This window comes from Pyxicephalus adspersus, chromosome 4 (genome assembly GCF_032062135.1).
Source record: "Pyxicephalus adspersus chromosome 4, UCB_Pads_2.0, whole genome shotgun sequence".
Lineage (NCBI taxonomy): Eukaryota > Metazoa > Chordata > Amphibia > Anura > Pyxicephalidae > Pyxicephalus > Pyxicephalus adspersus.
This window is the reverse complement of record NC_092861.1, coordinates 25,830,829-25,845,570: the sequence shown is the minus strand read 5'-3', so window position 1 is coordinate 25,845,570 and position 14,742 is coordinate 25,830,829.

Below are 14,742 nucleotides of genomic sequence, written 5' to 3'. Positions count from 1 at the left end.
TGGTAAGATCAGAGTGCATTCATGGGTTTGTTTAGCCCTCCTAGTACTAATGCCGAGTGTGGCTCGGGGGTTACATTTCATCACAAAAAGTGGTAACCCCGAGCCACACTCGGGGTGGAATTGAGGGCTTACCTGGTCCTCAGGAGCCTGCGGCGTCCACTTGGTGATGCCCAGCTGGCATCTGCATCCTGTTGGCGATGCCCTGCGTGCCCTGGCCTCACATCCAGGCATGTGAACATTGGAGATGCGAGGCTATAGGAGGCAGATGCTGGGCGGGCAAGCAAAGTGTGCGCAGGGGGTGTGCGTACATTGGGGGGCAGTACCGTTGGAAAATTTAAAATTAGAATGTACCGATTTGACATTTACAAATATTAAATCATACCGTCAGGGAGGTAAAAGACCATTCCATCCCAGTTGATGCTGCTTAGCAATTAGCCTATTAGGGGGAAAGTTGATTGGATGAATGGTAATGGCCAATCACCATGTGACCAATAGGTGCAGTAACAGGGGGTAACCACTAGGATTTATGCAGCTGTGTGGTGCATTTTTTTTTTAATTGAAATCACTTGAAGAAACTCCTACAAATGTTTTATAAGAAATGACCAGCAGTTCCAATTTGAGTCTATGGAGGCAGCTGGGTGGTAAACCACCTTGGACGCTGTATGCATTATCCTATAAAACATGTGGCAATGCTGCTACCACCAATTGCCTAATAAAAGAAATAGAAATAAAAAAATCAGAACCATTAGTTCCAATGTTAACCATTTTTTACAAGCGGTTATAAGCAGTAAAGAGACACTTCATACCACAAGACGCTACCACCTTCCTGTCAAGCTGTTTAATAAATACCTTTCATTTATTTCTATTTCCCCAAGATTGCTAGAGGCAAGAAGAGAGAATATCTGTGAAGGAAAGAAAAATGTTGCTCTGAGCTTGCAGCTGGTTAATAGATGCCATGGTTATAATGCCCCTGTGATGTAAAGGACAGGACCGGCTGCACCCTCTGCACTCCAGGTGCCATGGTTCTCCTGATCCCACCATCAGGGACTGCAAGGATGTAGCGGGAAGGGGCAGGGAGCACAGACTGGATAAAAGTGTTAGCTGAGCAATACCTCCTCATTTTACATTGCTTTATTGTTAGATAGAATTATTCTATACTACCCAATTGTTCTTGCATTCTGGATTGACCTGAGAAGAGTAAATATTGTTGGTGACCACTTTGGAGATATTTCATCTTACTTCCTACTTACTACAGCAGGAGAAGGTCCTATATATTAAGGGAAAATCTTTGGGTATATTTATAAACAAGTGGTATGGCAATGCTTATTTTATTGTTCAGCACAAATTGACATGGGATAGTGTACTTTAACAATCTTCTTCTGAGTGATTGTTTGTATCTGTCTGTTATTTGCAACTCTGATTTAATGTAGAGCTCTGTGTATGTTGGTGCTTTATAAATACATAATAATGATAATAATAATAATAATGTGCCTAAAAGGTATTAGGTAGAAAAGGGTAATGATACATTGTTTCAGTAGCTGGTGTCATTCACAATTCATTCACTAGGTGGTGCTACGTTCATTTTCTTTCATTGCAAAAGAAAATGAACACAACATCACCTAGTGGACAAATTAAGAATGACACTTCTGATACACCAAAAGCATCTGAACAAATTATTTGCCCATGTCTACTAAATATCAAATACCGTACATTCACAAACAGCAAATGTTTGGGGATAGTCTTTATTTTGCTTTCTCTGCTGTATTGCCATTGTCTTTTGGACATGGGAACCAATGATTTAAAACAGATTTAAATATATTTTAATATGTTAAGATGTGCCATAAACATGATTGGATGGTTTAGTTCAATGCAGTTGAGAAAATCATCTGATAGGAATATCAGAAAAGATTATAATTTATAAATAAAACAACAGTCTTAATGCTAAGTAAATAGTCAAATACATAGATGTATTAAATATATTGGAGCGGTTCTATCTGCCAAGTGATTTTTGTTTTTGTCCATCCAATCAATCAAAAAATGTCCCTTTTCTGCTTCATCTAAGCGATATAGCTGGCTGCTTCCAAGCAATGACTCTTGTCTCTGATTTGGCGGAAGGCAGCATTCAATAAGCAGCCTCTCATAGCAGATACTAGGTATTGGCCCATCAACATCCTCCTTCTCTTTCTATATTACACATCTAGTAATAGTCTATTGTTAGGGGCATATAGTAATAAGAGCCACATAACATTGGTGGCCAGTCTATCATTAAACCGATATTGTTCATATCATGTAGGCAGACTAAACTAATTTGAGTGGGCAGACTGGTATACAGAATGTAAATCTCACTTTTTAAAAGCCATTCATTAAATGGATTTTTTTAGTGTAGAAATTGAAGAGGTGTCGGTACATAAAGGAATATTACTATTGTACAAAACCTTTGCACTCATGGACCAGGCCAAATCTGCCTCATATACTAATAAATGCCACATAGATTGCTGGTTTGTTGCTGTGCTTTTAAAAAAAATTAGTCCAGTACATGTATTGTTTCCTATTATTTTTTATTTCCATACAAAAAGTACAGAAAAGATCTACTGATGTGTCAAAAATCCATTGTCAACTCAATGGACCTGATTTATTAACGCACCCCAATACTGGAGAAGATAGACTAATACGGGTGATCCAGTAAACCCGGAATGAATTTGACCCAGGATTTAATGCATTTGTAGACTAAGAAATCCATTCCAGGTTTGCTGGATCACCCATGATAGTCTACCCTTTCCAGTTTTGGAGAGCATTAATTAATCAGGTCCTTTGTGTGTAGGGTAGAATACATCAATAGGATCTGAGATCTCAGTAGCTGTCCCTGCAAGTATATCACAGGAGCAAAATAATAGGAGTAAGAATATCTAACAGGAAAGTTAAAAAAAGTTTCTTGCTATATTATTGCTAGTTTTTGCCATTAAGTAGTAAAAGAGAGGTATGGGGGTAATTTAGGTGATTCATGGTAATACAACTTAAAAACACAGGAAGACAGCCAGCCAAGTGAACACTTTCAGCAAGGGGTAAGCAATGCCCCAATGTTTTTAATGGTAGGTTCCATTAAATTCTATTAGTTGTATGGGCTCAGAAGTGGATGAGAAATTTGGATCAGTCTGGCAAGCATTGAAATGGAACACGTGTCTGATTCATCTGACATGCTTACATACACCCGCTAAGTACTGATGTCTCTGACTTTTTCCACACATGCTTGACACAGATTCCTGACTAAAGAATACAATTGGAGAACAAATTGGAATTCTCAAATATTTACCAGGGAGCCCAGGTTTTACATACCTTTGCTGCCAAATGAGACAATTATTTAAACCAGCATCTAAGGTCCGGGCCTCACACTTTATTTACCCAGCTGTAATCCAGCAAGTTCACTTCTAATCTTATGTGATTGGTAAACATTTCAAATAAGAAAAGCAGATATTCAAATGGTAACTGCAGAACAACCCAACCAGTTTTATATATTATTCTATATTATCAAAATTTGCTTTGGCAAAGACCCAGAGGCCCCAATATGTCACCCAAGCTTTGTAATTGTATGGGAACATCCATATGTTCTGATTTCAGCAGGTGTTGACATGAAGGTTTTATATTTTATAATTGGAAATTCATTGGATTCATTTAAATATTTGCTATGTTTCAGCACAAAACAAATTAAAATTTAACGTAACGATTTTGTGACATTTTTATGGTGCAGTGCCTCTTCTTCCTCTGGTCCTCCCAATGTGCATTAGAAGCTTCAGTAAATCAGATGGAGTCCACCTCATTTCCTTGTTGGAGAATAACCAGCATCATTTAAATATTTCCTTCCTGGACTGACTGCCTGACCTCTTTCATTTATTGGTTTATAGTTCTTTCAATTATGAAAGTTCAGGATCACACTTAGGGTGGTCTGCATGCCTAACATGGGATTGCCCACACACTCCGACATCCACCCATCAATACATTATGATATTTGCACACTAGGGCTAAGGGATCTTGAGAAGACTACCAAGGCAGGATGTGATATTTTTAGGAAACTTTCTTAGATCACATTGACAACATCTCCCACCAGACATGATCTGCCTAGAAAAGCACAGAGATTTTGTGATATCAATGTGTCTAAAGTATGATATGCAATGACTATGTGAATGTTTTATTCAAAAACATCATTATCACGATGATGAGAGGGAAGGGAGGAACTAAGGAAGGCAAAATATATATAAACAGAATAAACTTCAACTTTATATCGGTCAGGTGCAGGGGTCACTCTCTTGTGCACGGGGGCAGTTCTGACTCTGGGTGTGCTTGCACTCCCAAGTTTTATCAGCTTCACCCATTCCTCCGGCCAATCAGAAAATAGCCTCTTAATCATCCCTGGCTATATAGCTAGCACAGACACAGCACTCAGTGTTCGTGCAACGTGGCTCCACTAGTGCTGAGCCCCCTAGTCTGCTGAACAGCTCCTGTTCACCTGTTGGTTAATTCAGTGTTTCCCTTGTCCAGCTCCTGTGTTAACCCCTTGTTGCCCAATATGTTGGTTCCCAGCGAATTTCCTTTGTGCTGTTCCAGTGTTCCTGTCTGTCTGTGGATATTCCTGTGTCACCTCCGCTTCCTGTTACTTTCAGGGTCTCCTGTGTTTCCTGTACCCGCAGTGGCCCCTTTGTCACTGGTGTCTATTTCCTGGATCCCTGGTAATTGACCCCTGGCTTGTGACCTGATCTCTCTTGCTTGCTGCCTGCCTTGACACCGGCCTTCCTTGACAATTCTTCTGCTTAGTGGTTTGCTACTGTGTATCTTTCTGCCCACCCTGGTGTGCCCAAGGACCGCAACCTGGCAGTAACCAGCAGTGCAATATCCTCACCACTAGAGGCTCTGTAGAAGACCTGGTTACTGCTTAGACTCTGCGCCATAGCCCTTCTCAGGGCTCACACCATTTCTGTGCAAGTCGTACCGCCCCCTACTGGCCCTGTCTCCCCAAGCGTGACAATTTCTATCTAGTTCTCTATCTTTTTATGGCTCTTAAGGCCCATAGAGGAACCATACAGCTGCAACAATCAGACAAACACATGTACATTTAAACACTTTGTCATTGCAGAGACATGCCTAATGCTAAGTCCAAACAAAATTATATTTGATTGTGGGGGACACTGGTGGTTTGTATCATTTACTGACTACACATATGTTTTTAGGATTCCAGTTCTATGATCCCTCTGCTCCCTCACCATAGATATTTCCAATGCAGGAAAGGAGTCTCACCTCTCTACATCATCATCTATAATTAAAAAACAAAATAGGTCATTCAATAATGAGAAATATCTAGGTGCACATACCTCACCAGCAGAGACCCCCTGATATATCTGGAAACCACTCTCATACCAAAAAAGAAATACCAGTTTTATTCACACAGACCTTTCAGTAGGTTGCTTATTGTAAGTCATTTGTCTGTCAGTTTCCTTAAATGGTTTTTGTCTGCACTTACATTTTTCAATGGCATATAGAGTGTGAATAATTTCATAGCAAAATAAATCCCAATCATAAACATTTATTGAACAGCAAGACAGCCAATATTTTTTCTAGCATTGCAGATCCACGTGGAAGCTGTATGGTAATCCCTTATTAAAGTGTCTGAGAGATAAACCAGATGTTTCAGCAACAATGTGTGGCAGCTTGTAAGGTTAAAATATGGCCATATATTCAGTAATCAACTGCGCTAAGTGTAGATTTTACGTATTCCACTAATCCTAAACTGTAGAGTCTGTGAACCTGCTGGATTTACACTTTTATTCTAACAAATACACTTTATTTCAGGAACTACTACATAGGTTTGTCTACTTCTGGTCGGGGACAATGGCAGGCAAAACAGCTAAGGTCCACCTAATCTCCCATTTTACATTTCCTACTCTATTGCCAGGGTACTACATTTTCCACATTTAGTTAATTAATCAGGTCGAATAAAAGATACAAATCCATCAAGTTTAACCACAAAGGAAATAAAAATTCTAGAAAACCTGCATTTTTCAGATAGAAACCTATACATCCATATCAGTATATACATCTGATGAAGTTTCCTAGAGGATATGAACTGCTGGCTGAAGCTCCTCATATGGCTTTTGACTTTTAAAAGTTTTTTTTAATAGTTATTTAACTGGGTTTTTTGCACTAAACCCCTTATCCAGCCTCTAAATCAGCCTTTCTCATCCTTTTTAATTCTAAGGGACCCTTGAAGTATTTTTCAGGTTCTAAGGGTACCCCTGTAAAAAGAAGTTTATCTACATCTCTGTTCAATAAGTTGAGGAAAGTTTAAAAAAAAAGAAAAAGTAATGTGGCTTAATTATTATACCAATCCACTGCCACATATTAGCTAAAACATTCTTGAAACACGGGAACTGCAGAAAAAAAAGACAATACAAAATGTGGTGTACTCTAAAATTAGGGAAGTCTATGGAGTCTTGGGCAAAATGGAATAATGGCACAAATTCACCCATTAACCAAGGGTGTAGGATGCGTGCCAGTGACAGACTACTTGACAAAGACTCTTTGACTCACCCTTGGTCAGTCTGTACAGGGCAGACTTTTATTAGACCATTTCATCAGACACCCTTGGACAACATGACAAAAGACCAGGCTGGACTGACATTGCAGAGAATACCGCCATATAGAGAAAGTACAATACAGCGGGCCTTAGAAATAACAGGCCCTATCTAAAATTAAAGGTCAGTATATAAGTGACGCCTAATTTGAAGGTCATAAAAAATTGCCCCCATAAACTGTTGGTGAAATGAATCCATTATTGCCCACAGCTCACAGAATTCCAAGCAACCTCAGGAGGAACTCTGGTTATGAAACATGGCTCTAAATTTTTTCATTCTGTATTTTGAAAAACTAATATAAAGGAAATATAAAAGAAAGCACTTGCTCATTTCACCAATCATTCATATATTATGGCATTTGTATATTTTTCCTAGTTTTATTATAATGTGCTGATCAATGCAATACAGGGCAACTGCAATTCTATCTGCACATGTCAATGCGCATACATATGATTGAGAATGGACTCAGGATTTCCCTCTATATGATCTTTTTCCATCACTGAGATGTTCTGGTTAAGATCACAAACTGCTATTTTATGAAAAAGCTAAGAAAATATGGAATATCCATCCATATTTCTGAAAGCAGTGATTTAGTGTAAAATAAAGCAGTATTTATCAGTGATTATTTGATAAGAGAAATGCCAAACAACTCAATGAGCAGATGGGACCCTTAAAACTGTGAGTCAACCCTTGTTATGGTAAGGAAGTCACTGAACGTAATAACATGAGATATAAACAATTGTTTTGTTCCAGAAAAAGTAGTTTGTTTCCTATTTTCCTGTTTACCTTCATTTTCCTATAATTTAATATCCATATTCATATTAATTGAATTTGTTGTAAGCGGTAAAGGTTAGCTTCAGCCAAATAACTAAATAAACTGTTGAATCCTATTTGTGTATAAACTGTTTTATCTGTCATAATGATTGTATGGGTATGAATATACCCTAACAATGTAACCCCCCCCCCCCCATTCCTCAATTTCTGTGCTGCTGTTGCTCCAAACCATAAAAAGATACACATATCAGATTCTGCTGATCCACAGGTTTTGCTTCCTGAATTTCTGTCTGATTTTTTTGAAATACTAGTAAACATCAAGTCATCAAAATCATTCCCAGGAACTAAAATTTCTAAAATAAACTGGAAGCCTTCGGATACTTCTTTTTAGAGTAAATATTGGTTATTACCAATCGTATTGGACATGATCACAGCATCTTCCTGTTTGGGCTAGGTATGCACTTCCTTGCTTTGTTCTCCTGTTCTCGGTTGATTAACACGCAGTACTCAACACAGCTTTATAATATTACTGAATGGTAAGTTTAAACCTGGTGCAGTAAATTGCCAGAGAAAGGGTATTAGAAATTGTTCAGTTTCCCATTCCCATGGTTTATTGTCATGGCCACATGGAACTGTTGCATCCTTTTCAGACATAATTGAGCTAGTATGACCAATTTTATTGTAAAATATACATTTTTATTTACTAATAATAAATGTATGGTGGGATAGTTTTGCTGTGGTTCTGTTTTGTTTTTCATGGTCTGACTATAGCCAAAATGTTGCATGCACTTTACTGGTGATAATGAGGATACCCAATGACACAGTATACATGCATTAAAATATTTCTTTGAACCTTTTTTCCTCATTGGTTTTTCTTAATAAATTACACTAAAGTTGCATTCATCAGTAGCCACTTATGCTGCAATGCTTGCCTTCAATCCTCAGTTGTCCACTGCAGTGTTCCCTTTCTGCCACTAGGAGTTACCACTCTTCTATGATGAATGACAAGCGGTATCATTTAGCCCGCTTCCTTTGAATCCAGGGTTACACCTTTAGGGATTCTACATTCCGGTTACAATCTTTGCCTATTATTTCCCGTTGTTCAGCAATCAGCCTGTGCCTGTGTATTCTCTATTTTACAGATGCACATATCTGTAGCAGGAATGGTGAGGCTTTTCTGGTTATTCTACCAAAGAGCCATCTAGGAGTTAATATTTTTAGCAAGTCAAATACAAAAACATACAAGTCAAATACAAGAACACTGAATACATGCGTTGTGGATGTACAGGTGGATTTGTGTAACCTGTCTGGTCTGTGCCCTTGTGATCATCTTGTGTCTTCCTTCCCACACTAGGTCAGGGTGGGAGTGACCTGATAAGAAGAAAGTTATGGCTAATATGCCCGATGGGTCATGGGAAAGAAAGTGGCTGGTATTATACAAAATATTCTCATACTAACAATTGCAAGTTTTTTTCATATTATAATGTAACAAGGACATTTGCCCAGAATGAAGTAGCAATAGTCATGTAATTGTTACCTCCAGATATCATAAAGTTGAGTCATTTTCTGACATTTTCTGGATACGGTAAAGAAATGGCAGCTTTTCCCTGCCTGACTCTTCCCAGTTAGATGATATAGAAATGGGCACTCCCTGGGGTAAACCGAGTCCCGTGATATTGCTGCTGGAACTGTTGCTGTTTTAGACCATTGTATGCATCCAATAAAGATAAGTACTAACTTATATTTAAGCAGTGCCTGAGTGTTTTGTATCATTCTTCAACCCTTTCTGACACTAATATTTTCCCTAGAAACATTTTTTTTCCAGGTTAACTATCAGCTTATCAACGGTCTTACTGGGTCAGTATTTTTCTCATGATCTCAACGTAATCTTCTCTCTGTCAAGCTCCTACATTTCTGTAGGTGTAATCTGGATATTACATTGGGTGGTTACATTGGATGATGTCTCTGGGGCCAACACCATTTGGTAGACCCGGCTACATGACTCTAATGATGTTTTTAGTCATCTAATAAAATGATTGTCTAGCTACCACTAAAGGAGGACATTCATTCCACTGGCCAAAATTGATGCCACTGACCCCCAATAAGCTTTTTTTTTTAGCAGGAGTTCCCAGAGGCCTTAATTCCTTCTTTAAAGCCTGGCTTCTTCAAGGGTAAAAAAGTTGAAGCTGTTGAATAGACTTTTGTGCCCTGTTTTTTCCTTTATAAGAAGAAGAATCGGTATTCTAATTCTGGAATTCTCAATGATTCTTCAGTGCACATCATCCCTGTTAAATTCTTTTGTTTGGAAATATCAAGAAAATTTCCATGTTTTAGTATGCAGGCATAACCTGCGACAATACAAGTTTAAGAAAGGATGACTTGTTCCTGAGTGTTCGCTTACATTTACATACATTGTAGGATATACGGAATGAATGTGTAGACCAAACACTGTAATAGAAGATTGCAGAGAAATATTTTGATTACATCAACTGTAATGTATTTCAAATCCCTAGTGAATGATTAGAAAAAGATTGTTTTCATTCAATGTCTGTTGAATCATGAGAAGAACTGATGAATATTGTAAATATAATTCAAGCGTCATATATAAGATTATACAACCTCAGCTGACTTTGACTAGAGAAGTATTCAAAGATAATGACTGTAATAATGCATAAGCTTTCCTTTCCCTATCCTAAAACCAGGCAGAGGTATTATACTGGTCAGTAATTTTACATTGCAGTCAGATAAATGAGTAATATCATACCTCAGAAAATTGATAAAAAAAAAATAGACCACCTAAGTATACTAGTATCACTTTATTATTGAAATTGGATAAAATTTCTGATATTTGTGATGTTTATGGCCATCATAGGAGCTTCCTACCACCATGAAAGTTTCAATGACAATGGCAAAAGTATCCAATTTTCGTTATTGAGATCTGGTTGGAAGTGATTCAAAATGCCAAGTAGTAGTAAAAGAAGGAAAGTTCTAACACTTCCGAAACTAAAAAAAAAGTTTGGGGTATACAGTAGACGGAATTTCAGGTTTTAAAGAGGGCCATAAATGTGGCCAATTTCAGTCAATTTTAGCTACCCTTGATCCACCAGGACTGGGAGCTTTTGGCTAATGAAGGTATACTGTACATTGATACCCATGTCATGGTAAAGACATACTCCTCTGGGCTAAAGTGCACCATGCTGTGTGCTATATTGATGCACTGATTGATAAGTATTTGAGGGTGGAGGCCCCCACTACGAATGTTGCCTTATCTTTATCTCAAAAATGCTAATGCAAGATCACAATACACAGGATCATACTATTGCTAGCCACAGATCATCTTTACACAAACCCCATATATCAGTTAATTTTATGGGCTTTGGAACTTCTTGTGACCCTGACCAGCACTTTGGTATGAACCCTGTATGCCAAAGGACTTTTTTATACCTTCACAATGGAAAGGGAACATTTTCTTCCTGGAGTCACCTGATGACATTTTAGGTTTGCATTACTAAACAAAGCCACAGTTTGAAGAAGTTTGTATTACTTTCAAAAAGTATTTTTTTAAAAAGGTGGGAGGACTTTGAAATAATACCAAAGCCCTAAGATATTATATTTAAACAAACATCAACTGGTGCTTAAAAAAAAACATTGATACTGAAAAGCTATCTGACTAGCTTAAAAGTTATTCCCTGCACTGTTGCTCTTCTAGCGATTTCTATTAACATCAGTGCTCCTTAGTAGTGTACTAACTGTTAACAGGACTCTTACCCGTCCTTGATTTAAACTTACCTTATGTTAGGTTTAATTTTACTATTGTCCCAGTTGACATTGCCAGGTGCCAAAAGAAAAGCTGTTGGGTTGCAGCAAAAGGAGGTTGCTATAAGGCTGCATGAATATTCCACATTCCACATCTTCCAATATTAGCTTTCTTTCTGACACTCCGTCACATGACATCACAGGACTGCAAAGGAAGAGGGTGCTAGAAGACTAGATGTTATGCTTGCAGGTCTGAATGTATCTATGTAATGTAGATATGGCGTGAGAGGAGAAAGAGAAAGACAGGCTTTTAAAGGGAAGCATATATATTGATATAAAAACTATAACTTTATTAAAAATTATGTTAATTCCCTAAAACTTAACAAAGTTCTGCTGTGCTAGGTATCTACTAACACAGCAATACTCTATTTGTAGTATATTCATGGGTTACAAAACAATGTCAAGAAAATATTGTTTGGAATCAGCGGGGTCTCTGGTCCAGACGCGTTTCACAAGATTGGGGCTTTCTCAGGGGATTGGGAGACTTGGTGTCTGCTGATGGTTAAACCTCATAAGACACAGTAAATAACTCTGGCATGAAATGAACAAATTCCTATTTGTGGAGGAGCTGACTGGATAGGTTGGGGTTTTTATGCGCTGGCCCCTAGTTCCACTTAAAGACACCCAAATTGGGGGGGGGGGGTGTTATTGTTTTTTCGAAGATTTTGGTACATGAAGTTGCATCTTCCTTTCCTCATGATTATAGATGAATTTAGTTTGTATGCTTTTTTGTGGGGTGTTGTATTGATATTCAACACAGTACGTATTCAAACAATCATACGGTTCTTCAATATTTACTATCATAGGTTCTTACTGTAGCTGTGACTGTGACAGATTGGAATTCAACCTAAAGATTATGTTCTTCACGAGGACTGGTTATACTCACTACACTGTGCTTTTTTGAGTTTTCATTGGGGTATAGTTGTGTTGCGCGCCGCCAGCAGCTGTCCAGATATAATGTAGTTTATAAACCTCATTGTGGGTCACTAATTACAGATTCCACTATGGTCACTTGATGAATGGGAAGGCCACTTGCCTAACATATCTCTTTTCTGCCCAGGTAGCAAATGCCTTCTTGCCCTCCAACTCAGTCCTTCCCTCACAGTACTACATTACAGAGCTCTGTGTATTCTAATGGTCCACACAAGTGTTCAGCACCACAGTGCACCATAGACCACCACAGAGGTACAAATAAACCCCACAAAAGTGTATTACTACATTGTATGATGTCCTGCTGTCACAGTGGAGGCAATAGCAGACCAGTTTGACCTGATTGACATCAGAGTACCTGGGAACTTTTTCTTTAGTCATAGTTATGACCTTGTCTTTTTCCCAGGCTTTATAGAAGCCCTGAGTGCAGTTATAGTAGTAGATGCACTGTTGAAAATGTCTCTTGCTATATTCAGAATATAACCACTTCTTAGTTCAACTTCCTCAGTGAAAAATATAATGATTATGTTATGTAATATTAGCTATCTGTTCACTGTACTGAGACTGAATAAAAGTAAAGACAATGGTCCCAGATAATGTCACAGGAAGGCCTTTCTTCCTCAAGGTCATGACCACATCGATATCACAAATCATTTGCTGTGCCACTGAAGAAAAGATGAAAGCCAAATGCCAGTATCATTACAGTTCTGTGCGTTCCCTTTAATGAGCTTTGTATTCTACCAATCTGCTACCACTTTACTAGAACACTTGCAGCAAGAAATAATATTTCTGGTGACTTGTTGAAGACACATGGGACAAATAAGACACAAATATATCATGTGTGGGATTTATAAACAGAGAACATTGTGTTTATAGGACATACTGTACATTACATGCATTTGACAGGTGTCTATCAAAAAGATGGGCATGTATGAGCTATGCTGCAATGGCATTCAGGATAAAGCATGGGGAACTCCTAGCAACCCTTGGAGGAACCCAATTTCAGAAACACATTTATTATACATTTTGGTTTGCAGAAATTCAGTTTAAATCCTAAAGAATATGACAATGTAAGGTTCAAAAAAATGTAAAAACTTATATTAAAAACTTGCAGGAAAACATAGACAGTGTATAGATAATTGAAGTATCTGTGTAGAGAGTCTGTCTTATGTCATATAGAGAGTTCCCTTTATCTTGTTTCTAGCATCATGTCTTTTCAGGAAATCTGTTTTCCTAATGAGTGTGGACAGAAATGAAATTTCCATATGACAAAATTATCTGTTTTAGATACGATAATTAGAGTAGTCATATAAAATAACATTTCCCACCCTTGGGAGGAGAAGTTCTTCCGAAGAGTAGGCACCATAAGATAGCTGCCATTACCTTTTTTAGCAGGAAGAGTAGTTCCTATTAACCCCTCCAATTCTGATTTCAGTTAGGTGGTCTTGTGATATCTTTGACATAAGCTTCACAAAGCCAAGGCATTATTCTTATTATTAACTAGTATTTATATACCCCAACGTATTACGCAGCTCTTCACACTCCATAGTCATGTCACCAGTTATTATTAATATTATTATTAAACAGGATTTATATAGCGCCAACATATTACGCAGTTATCCTTCAAAGAGGCTCACAATCTAATGTCCCAACCATAGTCATATGTCTTTAACACAGTCTAAGGTCGATTTGGGGGAGGGCAATTAACCTAAACACATGTTTTTGGGATGTCGGAGGAAACAGGAGTACCCGGAGGTAAACTACTTATGCATATGTATCATCCCTAAAACCCTGGTTACATTGGATTACAAGGGCATTGGCAAGCAGAATTTAATTCCTTTGATGTAAAGCAAACTATTGGTCTAAACCCAATCTTAAAATTTCTAGGTCTTTTGAAATTCTTAACCTGTATAATAACCTTCATAACCTGTAAAATGAACAAGCCATTTTTTTGAGGGAGATACTTACTTCACTTGATCAAGCCTGTGTAGCTTGATTACACATTACACATTGAGGACAGCAACTCACCAAGGTGAGCATGACCGTCTTTAGAATAATTAGAAATTATCTGTAGCTCTAACAGTACTGAAGATATTGATCCATAGCCAACAAACAGCTACATTGTGATTTTTTAAGCCAACTTATTTAGCAATAATGTCACAGGGACATTTATTTTATGGACAAATTCTTTATTCAGGATGGAAGAAAGATGGGTGCCAGTCACAAGATTAACTTGAACAAATTTATTGCACTAGTACATTAGGGAATATGAAAGAGCTGGAAAGACCATAGGACACCTAAAGGTTGGTCTTTCCAGATTTTTTTTTTTAAACACACAAATCCTAAGCAGAAATATGCAATCACTGATATATAGAGGTTGCTGACATTGACCATCTTGCATCTCCACTTCCCGAGTTACAGACCTTGGAACCTACAAAGAAAACAAAGTAAACAAAGCAAAGACAACAAAAAAGAAAATGTAAAGTCATGATATGCATTCTGCTCAGATCCTTTTAGAATTCACATTTAGTAATGGTATACATGCTTTGATTATGGAACTTCTTTAAGGTGTGCGTGCATCTGAAGCAACTCAGGCGACCTG